We start from the raw sequence: 16,411 nt of genomic DNA, 5'->3' as shown, positions 1-16,411 counted from the left end.
AGTGTCTGTTTTTGTCCTAGATCTCTGCGCTGTCTAGTCTCTGTCTCCTGGTTACCCAGGTGTGGGATCCTTCCTGTGGAGTGGGCCTTAGATCAAGTCAGACATTAGTTGCCTTCTCCCGCAAGTTCTAAGCCACCGTAGCCCTAGCGTATTTTGTAGGCAGAACACATTGTGGGCCAAAGGTTTTAGTAGCCGGCAGAGTACCTTCCCACACCAAAACGACTACTGTGTAGGGGTGAGGGCTCCATGCAAACGCCAGCTCTACTTCTCCGTGCTGGGAGAGCTGTGTGGGTGCTGTCCTCATCAGTGGAACCTTGACGTCAGTTCGCAGAGAGCAGCGCTTGTCTTAGCCACAGCCTGGGCTGTTTGGGAATTTTCACGGGACCCCCTTGGTCAACGACTCAGCAACTGGGATGCACCCTAGCCCCACCACTGGAAGCCTCACCTGGCTACAGGAGACGGCCAGTTAAAATTCAGTGTTGCCCATTGCTAGAAGTCCCCATTGGGAATCACCTTCAGAGATTCCAGGGAGTTTCCACTACATTAGATTTCCACGCTGTCCCCCACGTTTCCCCATCCCCCAGTTCTATCCCCACCCTCTCCAGTCTGCCCATAAATTCTATTATATTCCCTCCTCCCAGAGAGATCCCTGTATTTCCCAGACCCTTCTTTACCTGACCTCTATGGGTCTATGGTCTTGGTTTCATTTCCTTAATGGCTAATATCTCCCTATAAGTGAATACGTACCATATTTACATTTCTGGGCCTGCATTACCTCACTCAGGATGAGTTCTTCTAGTTCTATCCATTTGCTTGCACATTTCATAATGTCATTTTAATTAATTTTCATTTAAATAAAAGCAATATTATTTTACATATCAATCCCAGTTCTCTCTCCCTCCTATCCTCCCATTCCCCAATGCCCCATTCCACCCCCCATCCACTCCCCAGGAAGGGTGAGGCCTCCCATGGGGGATCATCAAAGTCTATCACATCATTTGGAGTAGGACCTAGGCCCTCCCCCTGTGTATCTAGGCTAAGAGAGCATCAATAGGGAATGGGCTCCCAAAGCCCATTCATGCATTAGGGATACTGGTTCCACTACCAGAGGCTCCATAGACTGCCCAGGTCCCCCAGCTGATACCCACATTCAAGGAACCTGGTTTGGTCATATGTTGGTTCCCCAGCTGTCAGACTGGAGTCCATGAGCTCCCCCTTGTTCAGGTCAGCTGTTTCTGTGGGTTTCTCCAGCCTGGTCTTGACCCCTTTGCTCATCACTCCTCCCTCTCTACAACCGAACTCCAGGAGTTCGGCTCAGTGCTTAGCTGTGGGTGTCTGCTTCTGCTTCCATCAGCTACAGGGTGAAGGCTCTATGATGGCATTCAAGCCAGTCATCAATCTCATTATAGGGGAAGGGCATTTAAGGTAGCCTCTCCACTATTGCTTAGATTCTTAATTGGGGTCATCCTGATGGATCCCCAGAGATTTCCCTAATGCTAGATTTCTTGTTAAGCCCATAATGGCTCCTTCTATTAAGGTGTCTCTTTCCTTGCTCTCCTTCTCTGTTCTTTCCCCACAACTCGACCTTCCTGATCCCTCATGGTCTCTTCCCTCACCCCTTCTCCCCTCCTCTTTCTCCTACCTCCCTCCCCTTCCCCCATGCTCCCAATTTACTCAAGAGATCTTATCCCTTTCCCCTTCTGGGGGGCAGGGGTGGTCCATGTATGTCTCTCTTAGGGTCCTCCTTGTTTCCCAGCTTCTCTGGAGTTGTGGATTGAAAGCTGGTTATCCTTTACTCTATGTATAATATCCACCTATGAGTGAGTACATACCGTGTTTTTCTTTAAAAAAATAAATAATCATCACATTCGTTTCTTTTATTATTACCTATGCCTTTAAATTATAGGATAGAACCAACCTCATCAATACCATAATCCCTTTGTCCTGTCTTATATTCCTTTTTGTATGTATCAAAATTCTTACTGAACAATGAGTTCTGGGTTGCAAGAGAGGATTTATTTTTGCATCTGTGTAACCAGCCTTTGTCCACCAGCTGAGCAAAAACATATACAAGTGCTATCATTTTTTCAAACAGTTAAATACTACTCCATTGTGTAAATTTACCCTATTTTCTTTATCCATTCTTCTATTGAGGGACTTCTAGGTTGTTCCTAGTTTCCGGCTATTATGAACAGAGCCATAATGAAAAATGGTTGAGCAAGTTTCTTTGTATTAGGATGGAGTGTCCTTTGGGTATATTCCCAAGAGAGGCATGACTTGGTCTTGAGGTAAATCGATTCCTAACTTTCTGAAGAACTACCATATTGATTCCCAGAGTGACTATACACTTCTACCAGCAATGGGGGAGTGTTCCCCTTGCTCCACATCCTCACCAGCATAAGCTGTCACTTCTTTTACCAGTCTTAACCATCCTGACAGGTGTAAGATGTAATCTCAGAGTCGTTTTGATTTGCAGTTCCCTGATGACTAAGGATACTGAGCATCTCTTGAAGTGTTTCTTTCTCAGCCATTTGAGATTCCTCTACTGACAGCCTCCAAAACAATACAGAGAAACCCTGTCTCAAAAAAACCAAAAAAATCTTTGCTTGGATCTGTACCCCATCTTTTATTGGGTAATTTGTTTTTCGATACCCAGTTTCTTTATACATTTTGTATATTAGTCCTCTACAGAGATGGAGTTGGTAAAAAAATCTTTTCCCATTCTGTGGGCTGACACTTTGTCAAATTGACTGTGTTCTTTTCCTTACAGAAGCTTTTAAGCTTCATGAGATCTCCTGTATTAATTGTTGATCTTAGTGCCTACGTTATTGGTCTTCGGTTCAGAAACTCCTCTCCTGTGTCAATTCGTTCAAGGCTATCCCCCACTTTTTCTGGTATCAGTGTATCTGTTTTACACTGAGGTCTTTGATCCACTTGGACTTGAGTTTTGTGCACGGTGGTAAATACAGATCTATTTGCATTCTTCTACATGCAGACATCTACCTTGACCAGCACCATTTGCTGAAGATACTATTTTTCCAGTGTGTATTTCTGGTTTCTTTACCAAAACTCAAGTATTCATATGTGTGTGGATTTATGTCTGGGTCTTCAGGTCTTCAGTTTGATTCCATTGATCAATGTGTCTGTTTTTATGCCAATACCATATTTTTTTTATTACTATAGCTCTGTAGTATAACTTGAAATCAGAAATGGTAGGACATCCAGCAGTTCTTTTATTGTTCAGGATTGTTTTAGGTATATCCTGGTTTTTTGTTGTTGTTTGTTTTCCATATGAAGTTGAGAATTGTCCTTTCAAGGTCTGTAAATAATTGCATTGGAATTTTGATGGGAGCTGCATTGAATCTGCAGATTGCTTTTGGTAGGACGGCTATTTTTACTATTTTAATCCTGCTGATCCATGAGCATGGGAAATATTTCCATCTTCTGATACTTTTTCTTCAGTTACTTTCTTCAAGGACTTAAAGTTTTTGTCATACAATTCTTTTACTTACTTGATTATATTTACCCCAAGACGTGTATTATTTAGAGCTATTGTGAATGGTAATGCTTCATAGGTTTCTTTCTCAGTTCATTTGTCATATGTATATAGGAGGGCATAGCTAAAACTTCAAGTACTATATTGAATCTATATGGAGAAAGTGGACAACCTTGTCTTGTTCCTGATTTTAGTGGAATTGCTTTGCGTTTCTCTCCATTTAATTTGACATTGGCTATAGGCTTTGTGTAAATCTCCTTCATTCCATTTAGGTATGTCCCTTGTATCCCTAATCTCTCCAGAGTTTTTTTTTTTATCATGAATAGGTGTTTGTGTAATGATTTAAAAAAAGTCTCCTGATGAATGATTACATAGAAAAAGGTGTAAAGTTTGAAGCTTAAGTTTTGAGGCTCTAAGAAACGGTTTAGGGTCTAAGAAGGTGTTTCAAGGTGCATAAATGCAAGTTATAAAGGTCTGAGGAGGTGACAAGAAAGTGACTTAAGGTGTGTAAATTCAAGTTACAAAGGTTTGAGGATGAAAAATCGAAATAGGTACCTTTGGGCCCTGCCGTTAGGCAAACAGACTTACTAACAGCAGAGCTAGTGCCAGAGGGTTATTGGGGGAGTGTGAGAGTGAAAGATCAAAAGGCTGTGTCACAGCTGGGGCATGAGACAGACAGACAGACAGACAGACAGACAGACAGACAGACAGACAGACAGGCTGGGGAAGAAACAAGAGAAACAAGAGAGGTGAGAGCGGAGCAAGAGGCAGGAGAGCGAGCTACGCCCAGAGGGCACTTTTGAGGGGTGCACATGCAGCATAGCGACCTGAAAGGAGCCTGGTGACTGGTGATGGCGTCACTGCTTCAGCTGCAGAGGCCGCCGCCGCGGTGGAAGCTAACTGTAGGATTTTGTCAGAGGCCTTTTCTGCATCTAATGAGATGATCGTGTGCTTTTTTTCCCCTTTCCGTTTGTTTATATGGTGAATTACATCGACTGGTTTTCATGTACTGAGCCGTCATCCCTGCATCTCTGGGACGAATGGTTGATGACCATTTTGATGTGTTCTTGGATTCAGTTTGCAATTATTTTATTGAGTATTTTTTTCCATTTGTGTTCATAAGGTAAATTGGGCTTTAATTTTTTTCTTTGTTGAGTTGTTATGTGGTTTGGGTATCAGGATAGCTGTGGCCTCATGGAATTAATTTGACAGTGTTCCTTCCATTTCTATTTTGTGAAATAATTTAAGGAGTATTGACACTAACTCTGCTCAGAAAGTTTGGTAGAATTCTTCACTAAAACCATCTGGTCCTGGGCTTTTTGGGACAGGAGAGTTTTAATGGCTGCTTCTATTTCCTTGGGGATTATAGGTCTACTTAAATTATTTATGTGATCTTTATTTAACTTAAGTTAGTGATAGCTATCTAGAAAACTATCCGTTTCTTTTAGATTTTCAATTCGGTGGAGTACAGATTTCTAAAGTATATCCCCATGACTCTGTTGATTTCCTAAGTGTCTTTTGCTATGACTCCTTGTCATTTCTGAATATTCCCTCTTGGCCTTTTAGTTAGTTTTAGTTAGTTTGGATAAGGGTCTGTCTATCTTGTTGATCTTCTCAAAGAACCAACTCTTCATTTCATTGATTCTTTGTGTTGTTCTCTTTGTTTCTAGTTTATTGATTCTGGCCCACGGTTTGATTCTTTTTTTGCCCTGTATTCCTCTTGAGTGTGTTTACTTCTTTTTGTTGTCAGGTGGCTCTTAACCTTCCTAATGCTGCAACCCTTTAATACATGTTGTGGTGAACCTCCCCCCGCCCAGCATAAAATTATTATCACTGCTACTTCATAACTGTAATTTGCTACTGTTATGAATCATAGTGTAAGTATCTGTGAAAAGGTTGTTGTGACATCAGGTGGAGAATCATTGTTCTGGGGCTCTCAGGCGTGCTGTTAAGTTCCTCACATGAGATCTCTCCAGTTTTTGTGTAGATATTTCGTGCAATCAACTTTCCTCTTAGCAGTGCTTTCATTGTTTTCCATAAGTTTTGGCATTCATTTCCATCAAATTCTAGAAGATCTTCAATTTTTTTCTTAATTTCTGCCTTGGTCCATTTTTTTGTTCAGTAGAGAGTTGTTTATTTTCCAGGAATTTGTGAGATTTTTGTTGTTTCTGTTCTTGTTGACATCCAGCTTTAACCTATGGTGGTCTGAGAGGATCCAGGGAGTTATTTCAATTTCCTTGTATCTGTTGAGATTTATTTGTGTCTGAGTACATTGTCAATTTTGTACAAAAATTCCTTGAGGTATAGAGAAAAAGGTATATTCTTTTGTGTTTGGGTTAAATGTTATGTAAATATCTGTTAGGTCTATTTGAATTATAATGTCTGCTGGCTTCAGTATTTCTGTTTAGTTGTGGTCTAGATGACCTGTCCAGTGGTGAGATTGGGGTACTGAAGTCTCCCACTGTCAGTGTGTGAGGGTCAATATGTGATTTAAGGCATAGTAGTGTTTCTTTTAGAAATTTGAGTGCATTTGTGTTTGGAGCATAGATGTTAAGAACTGGAATGTCATCTTGGTGGATTTTTTTTTCTTTGATGAGTATGTAGTGTCTTTCCCTATCTCTTTTGACTATCTTTGGTTTGACATCTACTTTTTTAGATATTAAAATGACTACACCAGCTTCCTTTCCTAGGTCCAGCTTGGAATATCTTTTTCCAACCTTTTACCTTAAGGTAATGTCTATTCTTAATGTTTAAGTGTGTTTCTTTGATGCAGCAGAAGGATGGATACTGTTTTCCTATCCATTCTATTAGTCTGTGTCTTTTTATTGGAGAATTGAGACCATTTATTGAAGTATATCAGTGACAAATGAATATTGATTTCTGTTATTTTTGTGATGGGTGGGTGGGTGTGTGTATGTGTGTGTCGCACATAAAGGTATGTGCACTTTGGTTTTGCTGGTGTGTGATTATTTATCCCCTGTATGAAGTTAATCGTCTTAGGTTGGAGTTTTCCTTCTAGTACCTTTGTGAGTCTGAATTTGTAGACAGATAATATTTGTTTGTTTGTTCTTATTTTAGATATTTTATTTTATTTTTATGAGCACTGGTGTTTTGCCATGGATGTCAGGTCTCTTGAAACTGGAGTTACAGACAGATGTGAGCTGCCATGTAGGTGCTAGGAATTGAACCCAGATCCTCTGGAAGAGCAATCAGTACTCTTAACCACTGAGCCATTTCTCCAGCCCCATGATAGATAATGTTTAGATTGGAGTTATCATGGAATTACTTATTTTCTCCACCTAGAGTGGTAGAAACTTTTGCTGGTGATAGTAGTCTGGAATGGCATCTGTGGTCTCAGAGTCTGCAGCACGTCTGCCTGGTACTTCTGGCTTTTAGAGTCTCCGTGAGAAGTCAGATGTGATTCTAACAGGCCTGTGTTTGTAACATTGAGAAGTCTGATGTGATTCTAACAGGCCTGCATTTATAAGTTGCTTGCTCTCTTTCATTTGCAGCTTTTGATATTCTTTTTTTCTTCTGTATGGTTAGTGCTTTGATTATTATGTGCTGAGGGGAGTTTCCTTTCAGGTCCAGTCTGTTTGGTATTCTGTAAGCTCCTTGTATCTTTATAGGCATCTCCTTCTTTAGGCTAGGGAAATTTTCTTCTCCTCCATGATTTTGTTGAACACATTTTCTGTGCCTTTGAGATGGGAACTTTCTCCTTCCTTTATCCATATTAATCTTAGGTTTGGTTTTTTCACAGTGTTCTAGATTTCCTTCGTGTTTTGTGTCAGGAGGTTTTTAAATTTAACATTTTCTTTGATGGATATATCCATTTCTTCTACCGTGTCTTCAACACCTGAGATTTTCTCTTCTGTCTTTTATATTCTGTTGATGAAACTTGTGTCTGTAGTTACTGTTGAAATTCTTAAATATTTCAAATTACAGAATTCCCTCAGTTTAAGTTGTTGTCTTTATTGCTTCTATTTCCATTTTCAGATCTTTAACAGTTTTATTTGTTTCCTTCAACTGTTTGTTTGGTTTTCTTCGGCTTTCTTCAAGGAATTTATTCATTTTTTTAAATTGCGTTATCCTTGATTTCGTTAAGGGATTTATTCATTTCTTCTTTAAGGACCTCTATCATCTTCGTTGTAGTTGGGTGTAAGGTCCCTTTTCTTGTATGTCCACTATGTTGGAATATTGGGCCTGCTGTGGTAAGATAGCTGGGCTCTAGTGAAGACACATCGCCTTGGCTCCTGTTGATTGTGTTTTTACGTGGGCATCTTGAAATCTTGGTTTGGGCTTACTATAGGTCTAGGTACTGATTTCTGGAGGTCTTTGCTGGGTGGCTGTTTTGTTCCTTGGTTTCTATTTTCTTCCTGGATTTTCAGGAAGTGTGGTGCCTGTACGGCAAATTGACATATGAGTGCTGCTGTGGTATTTTCTCCTTTTATGTCTTCTCTCCCTGTGCTCTGATGCCATGTGGTCTATGTCGCGCTATCAGACTCTTACTCCACCATGAGAGCAACTACAGATTATGAGCCAGCAAGTGAGAAGCACTGCTTCCAAAAATTTTTATCTGTGATATGGAAATTTATATTTCATGTATTTTCACATATAAATTATTAGTCTTTAAGCCCCCTCCCTTATTTAAAAATGTAAAACCAACTCTTAGTCTAAAGGTCATCAAGAAAGATGAACTATAATCCCCAATACCCAGGTCGCAGAAGGCACATCTGACCTATGGTGGGTATGGTGGCACATATCTGTAATTCCAGAAACTAAGTAGATCCACAAGTTTGAGGCTCAAATCAGGTATAGAACAAGTTCCAGGCCTTTGCCACAAAGTGAAATCTCAATGAGATTTCAGTGTATCTCAATAAGAAAATATCACTATTGTTATTACTTGGGATCACAATAGTGCTTATTGTTTGGCTTCTTTTGAGACATTAGTAGAATATAGAAAGTGCTCATGGTGAATGTGAGAGGCAGTTATTATGAAGATTGTTATCATTTTATGTCATGGTTTAGAAATAATTTTATCATTTTCAATTACCACAATATTTTCTAAGACTCATGAAAGTCTAGAGAACAAAATGAACCAGGATGCCAAAAGTCAGGAATTAATAGATTCAGGAGTTAAAAGTACTGATTCATAAAAAAATTTTTTTAATTAAAAAAAGAACTGATTCATTTGAGATAAAATTGGCTTTTTAAAATAAATAAATAAAACAAAAACGCTAGGCTTTATTAAAGTATAAATAAAAGTAGAAATCAACTTTTAGATAAATATTTTCCAATTTACTTTTGCAACAACTAAATAAATAAGAATATATTTGCATAAATAAGAGACTAGGCAAATCTGAGTTATTTATTCCTCTTCATAATACAACATAACAGATAAATCAACAAAAACGGTGATCTGTAATTGTAAGTCTGGCATGACCTGAAGTCTTTGGAGTTTTGTGAGTAGATAGTTTCATGTGGTGAGTTTCTAAAATAAGACAGCAAATGGATAAAAGGATCAAGACGTGAATAAAAGCATGACAACTGCAAATAAACCAGATTCCTGAGTAATAAATCTTGAATCTCACTGTTTGATCACCCTTATCAGGAAGAAGCCTGAGAAAATAGAAGCACTCCACATCCTGCCCAGAAGGTCAAGGACGCACTTGGCATCATCGGCTTCACATTCCGAAGAGGAAGACCCGCCCCTGAGAATGCAAAGAATGGTGTTTGAGTCTTGATGAAGGCACTGCTGAGGGGCCTGAATTTCCACCGGAGTGACACACTTTGATGTTGTTCGGATATTGGATAGAATCTTTGTTGATGTGGGCCAGTCACCTCACATTCCACCAGGTGAGAAAAAACTCACACAAAGTTGCAAGCAAAATGTGCTACAATTTTTAATCAAGCGCATAAGAGAAATACACAAGGAAAAAATAACAAAAGGCCTTGCCAAGCATAATGGATGTTGTCTCTCTGTAGCAAGATTTAAGTTGACTTATTGACCTGTTTCCTTTGACTTTTTCTTTGTTGTCCACGTTTGCTGCTGAATGTGTCCATTTTAAAATAGAAAGGTTATTTTTAAACAAGACAGTGTCAGGAAGAGGTTGCTGATAATAAAGTGATATTAAGTAAGTAAAATATAAAGTGTTTGAGAATACTTGCCAAACAAATCAATGTCCTATCTCTCAGTGTGTTATATCTTAGCGTGATTACAAAATGCTATCTTAATGTTTTAATCTTTTGCATGGAGCTCAGTTAGGAAGTATTATATGTATTCCATTGGTATTAGTTACTGTTGCACTCCATTAACAAATCAAAACTTGTGAAGAAAGACGCCTATGAAATCGCATGTTCAAAGTGAACACCATGAGAGTAATCCCAAGGTCTGAACTGCAAACCCTGCTGAATTAGACTTGTCACAACTTGTAACTCAATGAATTACTACTATTAAGCTTGCGTGATTGCCACTATTGATGAAACAGCCACCATCTCTTTACACATTTTCTATTTTAGTCACTGATGCCTGTCTGTAGGTCTGCGAGCTCTCCAACAATGCAGAGCATCACCATCGTCTCTGCTTCAGTTTCCAGAGTCTATCACTTTGTCCAGCCAGGGTCAATCCACTGTTCCCTAACTGAATGGAAAATAGAATGATTTTTCTATCTGATCAGACGTGTGTGCCAATTTAGGAATATAAATTTAGAAAGACAACATTCTTCCAACTTGTTGGCTTGGTGTCAATTGACCCTTCTGTGCAGGGTCACCTAAAGGGTTGGTTACTTGTCACCTGACCTGATCAAAAGTTATGTGTTCTTACCATTACAGAGCCAGGTTCTCTGAAAGCCGAGAATTTAGCTTCTGAATTCCAATCCCATGGAATCCTCAAGAATGGGCACCTAGCCGGTGGCTCCCACCTGTAATCCTGGAGCTCGAGCGGCTGAGACAGAAGGCTCACCCATAGTTTAAGCCCAGTTTAGGCTATGTAGCAAGTTCCAGACGGACCTGGACAACTGTGAGAGACCCTGTCTCAAAACAACTGCACTCAGGAAAGCCGGCCCTGTTCCCTGCCTGGGCAGCACAGTGGAGCTGACCCCGTTGGCAGAGGGGTGGGTGAGCCAGCCAAGGTGTTGGAGCATGGGAGACCTGTCCCTATTACTCTTCTGTCACGTGGCAGCATGGGTGGGGAGAGATGCCCTCCCCCCATCCATCAACGTCTGAGGCAAGAAGAGCAGGAGAGCTCGATGGTCTCTGGAGAGTGGTCCCTGCCTCACACCTGGACAACACAGCAGATCTGGCCCTGAAGGTGTAGGGAAGTTCAGACCCTGAAGATATAAGAGTAGGAGAGCTGGCCCTGTGCCTTCTCATGGCTACAAGAGGTGAACTCACCAGGGCAATGAAGGAGAGCTCACCCTGGTGGTGAGGACAAGGGAGAATGGGCAGGCTGACCAACCCTGAAACTACCCAGAGCCAGAACCAGGCTTATGGGTTGGCCCATCCCAGTGTCCACCCCATCTGTGATCTGCTGGAACATGTGAAGGGTCAGGTCCCACGGACCCAAAACTACAGGATCTCCACAACACAGGGCAACGAGCAGGATAACCAAGAAGGAACCTTCCATGTGAACACATCCATCTGCCACATTCCCAGTGCTTCAGGCTGGGGGTATAGTTCAGAAGTAGAGTGATTGCCTAACATGTACAAAAATGTGCAAAGTCCCTGTCTTAGCTAGGTTTTCAATTGCTGTGAAGAAACACCATGACCATAACAACTCTTATAAATGAAAACATTTCTTTGAGGGGCTGGCTTACAGTTTCAGAGGTTCAGTCCATTATTATCATGGTGGAGAGCATGGTGCTGGAGCTGAGAGTCCTACATCTTGACTCAGAGGCAACAGGAAGTTGACTGATTCATTGGGCCATATCCTGAACATAGGAAACCTCAAAGCGTTCCCCCACATGACACACTTCCTCCAACAAAGCCCCACCTCCTAATAGTGCCACTCCCTGTGAGATTATGGGGGCCAAATACATTCAAACTGCCACAGTCCCCCACCAATAAAAGCCTGGCATGTATAATTCCATCAATTAGGAGACTGAAGTGGCAGCTGTCATGAATTCAAGACTAACCTGTGCTACAGGGTGAGTGAGACCCTGTCTCAAGTAATTAAGACAATTGTTTGACGTCTGTGATCAGATGCAGAAACACAATCTGGTCCCTCAAGGTTCCTTCCAACGCTACTGAATTAGACATTTTTCCCTGCGTGTTGGGTCAACAAATATTTGTGACAGTTTGAAGAGTTCTGTGCTAAGATGTTCCTGGACACTTGGTGGCCAAAGGCACACCTGTAGCCCTCGATAAATTTTCATTACATGTGAGTTTGCTTTCTAGTTAGTACACACAAATCCTTTCTCAAATAAACAATACGAAAACAAACAATTCCATTTCCAGACAGTAGTCTGTGTATTTCAAGAAATCCTTGAATCTGCTTAATTTCCTTGTGATTTTTTTAAAGAAATCCTCTTTACAGAATTGCACTTGGAAAATTTTAAATGATAATACCTGTGTACAAAGTTAATTTCCCTCTGTTCTTCCTGGGGGTGGTAGGTAAGGAACCTCAAGCCAGATTTCTGGACAGCAAGCTTGACCTATGTGGACAGTACAGTGTGGCTTGTTGATAGCAGTCAGCAAGTTCTCCGAGTCATGCTAAACGGTTACAACGATTCTACAAAGGAAGCCACAGGCATAGACTGTGAGTTTCTTACCCATGTGAAATGCCCCCTAACCAGAAGGACATCCCGGCTCCTTCTGTTTCTCCACCCCTCAGCGATCCCCTCTTCAGATGTTACCACTGCACTGTCCAGGCTGCCTTACTGTTAGCTGTCCCTGGCATTACTGGAGACAGTCTAATTCCCTCCTGAGACCAGCAGAGCTTATTACCTTTCTGTTGAGGAAACTCCTCCAGTGCGCAAAGCTTCGCAGCAAGGAGCAGAAGCTGTGAGGAAGAGAGGCTTTGCCAGCCTCCTCCCTCTGCCCCCAACCCACACAGGAGACCTGTCATGGCCTCCAGCAGGTGCAAATCAGGGCGCATAATCTCAGCCCAGATTTCCTTACATCCTTTCTTTTGTGTCAAGTTGACACCAGCTGGAGTCATCAGAGAGGAGGGAGCCTCGGCTGAGGAAATGCCTCCATGAGACCAGCTGTCGGACATTCTCTCCTGTCGTTTTGGTTGTGAGCCTAGCCTTTATCAGCTGATCCATCTCTATAGCCCACAAAGCTTTTTCTCAATTAGTGATCGATGGACGAGGGCCCAGCTCATGGCGGGTGGTGCCCTCCTTGGGCTGGTGGTCCTGGATTCTACAAGAAAAGTCAGTAAGCAGCACCCACCATGGTTTCTGCATCAGCTCCTGTTTGATTTCCTGTCCTGACTTCCTTCAGTATATGACTACTATGGAGCAATAGCGATGTGGAAGTTGTGAGCCAAATAAACCTCCTTCTCCCCAACTTTCTCTTTGGTCACGGTGTTTCACGACAGCAGTAGAAACCCCAAGTCAGACAGACTACCATTAACCAGTCTAGGCTTGGACATCAGAAGAGCAAGGTCTATACCCAGAAGACAAAAGTGCCGATTCCACAAATGGGGTTGCATAAAATGCTCACATTCTCTTTTCTCCAAAAAAGAGAAATAGATTCTTAGACATAAGAATGGCCATGGTGTCAAGAAACACGCAACAGATAAAATCCATCAGGAAAAACCAGGGGCAAAACGTGCAGAAGTGTGCACAGAGAGCCAGGTTAGGAAGAATCACGTTCCTAAAGCAGCAGACCAGAAGTCAGAATCAGCTTCGTGATGGAAGGACTTTGAAGACGGCAACCGGGAGAAACCGGAAGGGAAGGAGGGCACGGTTAGTATTGTCTAAAGCACTTCTTAATCTCCTCCCCCATATCATAAACTAAAGATAAGCATCATTTGGTAGCTGGGTAGCTGGGTGTGGTGGCACAATGCCTATCATCTCAGTAGAGGCAAGGGGATCGGGAATAGAAGGCCAGACTTGACTACATGGGGACTTTAAGAATAGCCTTACTGCAGGAGACCATATCTCAAAGCTATAACAACAACACACACATACACACCTCAAATCCTCTACACACACACACACACACACACACACACACTCATATATCCTTTTTAGACAGTTTCAGAGAGCTACAGCCCCTCAGTGCTGGGGTACTCAATGGCTCCTCAGTGTTGGGGTACTCAATGGGCTGCTTTATTTTTGTACGTAATTGAACATTATTCCTTGCAAACCAGTCTTTGAAATGAGTCTCCGTGTGCTGCCTGCTGTTCCAATCAATGCTGCTTTGAAAAAAGCTAGTCCTCTGCTGTAGGAGGTGGGGAAATAAAGCCCATCACAATGCAAATGGAAGTCTCTGTCCTGCACAGTCCTGCAGCCATTCAGTGTCAAATAAACACACAGCACAGAGGCTTATGTTAATTATAAACGGTTTGGCCTATTGCTCAGGCTTATTACTCACAAACTCTTACAACGTAAATTAACCCATAATTCTTATCTATGTTTAGCCACGTGGCTTGGTACCTTTTCTCTGTAAGACATTCTCATCTTGCTTCCTCTGTATCTGCTGGCGACTGCTTTTGTCTCTCTTTTCCTCTTCCCAGAATTCTCCTAGTCTAGTAGCTCTCTCTACCTATATTTCCTGCCTGGCTACTGGCCAATAAGCATTTTATTAAACCAATATGAGTGACAGATCTTTACAGTAAACAAGGACATTATTGTTGTGCCCAAGTCACAAAGATCCCCTGAGACCACCAGGAAGACCCACCAAACTGCAAAAGCAAGGTTTTATTGATTGTTCATCCAACCACGACAGGGACCCCGTCTGGCTAGCTGTTGCAGCAGCCTCCAGAGGAGTGAAGTTCCCTGTCTACTGCTAGGTTTTAAAGACAAAAGTTACAGGATTACATCAGTAGATATGGGATGGTTTTTGATTGGTTGACATATGGGAACAATTAGGAGCAGCCCTTGAGTTTAGTTTACCCCTTTCACTTGTCCCAGTCTAAGAGGAGACAAGATTGGGGCCTTTCCAAATTCAGCATAGGTTAAGGCCACCACTGACTGTGAAAATAGCAACTCTGAGACACCTGCTGACCCAGGAAACTTGGTGTCACTGGAGTTGAGGTTTGTGGTTATTTCTTGGATACATGTGTGTGTCTCTGAAGTCTACAGGGTGAACTCCCGACGGAAGTGACAGGAAGCGATGGAAGCTAGGTTAGGACATGCAGATGCCAGTGGTGATCATTTGTGGAGATGGACTGAAATTGGTCCACATGGATAACCCGTCTACACCATGAAAACCCAGAAACCCAGCTTCAAAACTGGTCAGCAAAGGGGTCAACGTTTCTATCTCCCATCATCATCATCCCTGTGGAAATCCCATCAAGCCCTATCTACGGAGGCTGAACCCTGAATGTAAGACAAGTGCTCACAGGTTTGATTTGCTTTGTCTTATTTTATGGAGATAAGGTCACGAGTAACTCAGACTGGCCTTGAACGCCCTATGTTGTCTTGATCCTCCTGCCTCCACCTCAGAAATGCTAGGACTATAGGCACAGAACTGATATCATGTATCTTGGTTAGGGTTTCTTTTCCTATGATAAAACACCATGACCAAAAGCAACTTGGGGAGGAGAGTGTGTTTATCATCATACACTTCCAAGTAACAGTCCCTCACTGAAGGAACTTGGGACAGGAACTCAAGCAGGGCAGGAACCAAGAGGCAGGAACTGATGCAGAGGCCATGGAGGGGTGCTTCTTTATGACTTTATCCCCAGGGCTTGCTCAGCCTGCTTTTCATACACCCCATGACCACTTGAGGCGGGCCTTCTGTGGGCCTACCCAAATCACTAAATTAGGAAATGTGCTACAGTCTTGCCCACAGGCAAAACTTACAGATGCATTTTCTCAGTTGAGTGATGGGGGAAGTCCTTCTGTATATATGTTGTTGATTGGTTGGTAAATAAAGCACTGTTGGCCAATAGGGAAGCAAGATAGGTGGGACTATGAGTCGAGGAGGATTCTGGGACACGTAGTCAAGAATGGGAGAGTCGCCATGTGATCCTGGGAAGAGAGGACACATGAGGCTGCATCCTTAGTAAGATATGACCTTATAAAATATATATTAATAATTATGGGTTAATAATTAAGTCAGAGCTAGCCATTAAGAAACCATAGCAAACAGCTAACAGCTTCATAATTAATACAGCATCCTGTGTGTTCATTTGGGACTGACGCGGCTCTGGGACCAGGCTGGCAGGAAGAATGCTCGTTACAGTTCAGAGTCCCTCTTACCAAATGACTCTAAATTGTTTCAGTTTGACATAAAACTATCTGGGACAGTGTGATACCTATGTATTGACTCCTGAAAACAGAATAGCCAAAATGTGGATGGAACGCTGAACCATTTAAGCATTTAAGCTCATGCAAACCCCGATGACTTTAGCCAGCAGTAAGAGCTTCATAAAATTTGGCTGGTAAAATGAACGAATGAAAGAACTAATGAATAGTTTCCCTAACTTGTCCCAATACATTAAGGGGTTGTAACCACCTTCTGCAACTCCTGACCACTTCCTAATCAACTATGGTAAAGTCAGTGTAGACCATGTCCCAAAGACAGTGATATCTTCACCTAAGTACCCTCTGTATCACATGTTCGCAACCATTTGAGAAAAGCCTTCAGTAGGATGTATAAGGGACTCATTATCCCTTTTGTATCTCTCTATTAACTGACTTAAGTTTTGTTTGCGTGGTTTTTGAGACAGGTTCTCACTCTCTGTCTCTGTCTAGCCTGCACCTCTCCTCCTTCCCCAGACTGACCTCTAACTCACGACAATTC

General features: G+C 42.0%; 1 long non-coding RNA gene and 1 other non-coding gene across 2 annotated transcripts in view; one reads left to right on the top strand and one right to left on the bottom strand.

Annotated features, from left to right (window-relative positions):
• The window catches only part of LOC106021763, a 106,373-nt gene extending 95,028 nt beyond the window's left edge, over nucleotides 1-11,345 (top strand). Inside the window, exons 4-5 of the long non-coding RNA XR_005880320.1 lie at nucleotides 9,108-9,352; nucleotides 10,328-11,345. This is a non-coding gene — a long non-coding RNA (uncharacterized LOC106021763). The remainder of the gene's footprint in view (nucleotides 1-9,107; nucleotides 9,353-10,327) is intronic.
• Nucleotides 1,951-2,078, bottom strand: LOC121143382. Its single transcript, XR_005880585.1, has one exon. It is a non-coding gene; the product is annotated as a small nucleolar RNA SNORA40 (small nucleolar RNA).
• Nucleotides 11,346-16,411: the final 5,066 nt, after the last annotated feature.

The sequence above is a fragment of the Mesocricetus auratus genome, unplaced genomic scaffold, assembly GCF_017639785.1.
Source record: "Mesocricetus auratus isolate SY011 unplaced genomic scaffold, BCM_Maur_2.0 Super-Scaffold_100011, whole genome shotgun sequence".
Lineage (NCBI taxonomy): Eukaryota > Metazoa > Chordata > Mammalia > Rodentia > Cricetidae > Mesocricetus > Mesocricetus auratus.
This window is presented reverse-complemented; position numbering and strand designations above follow the sequence as displayed.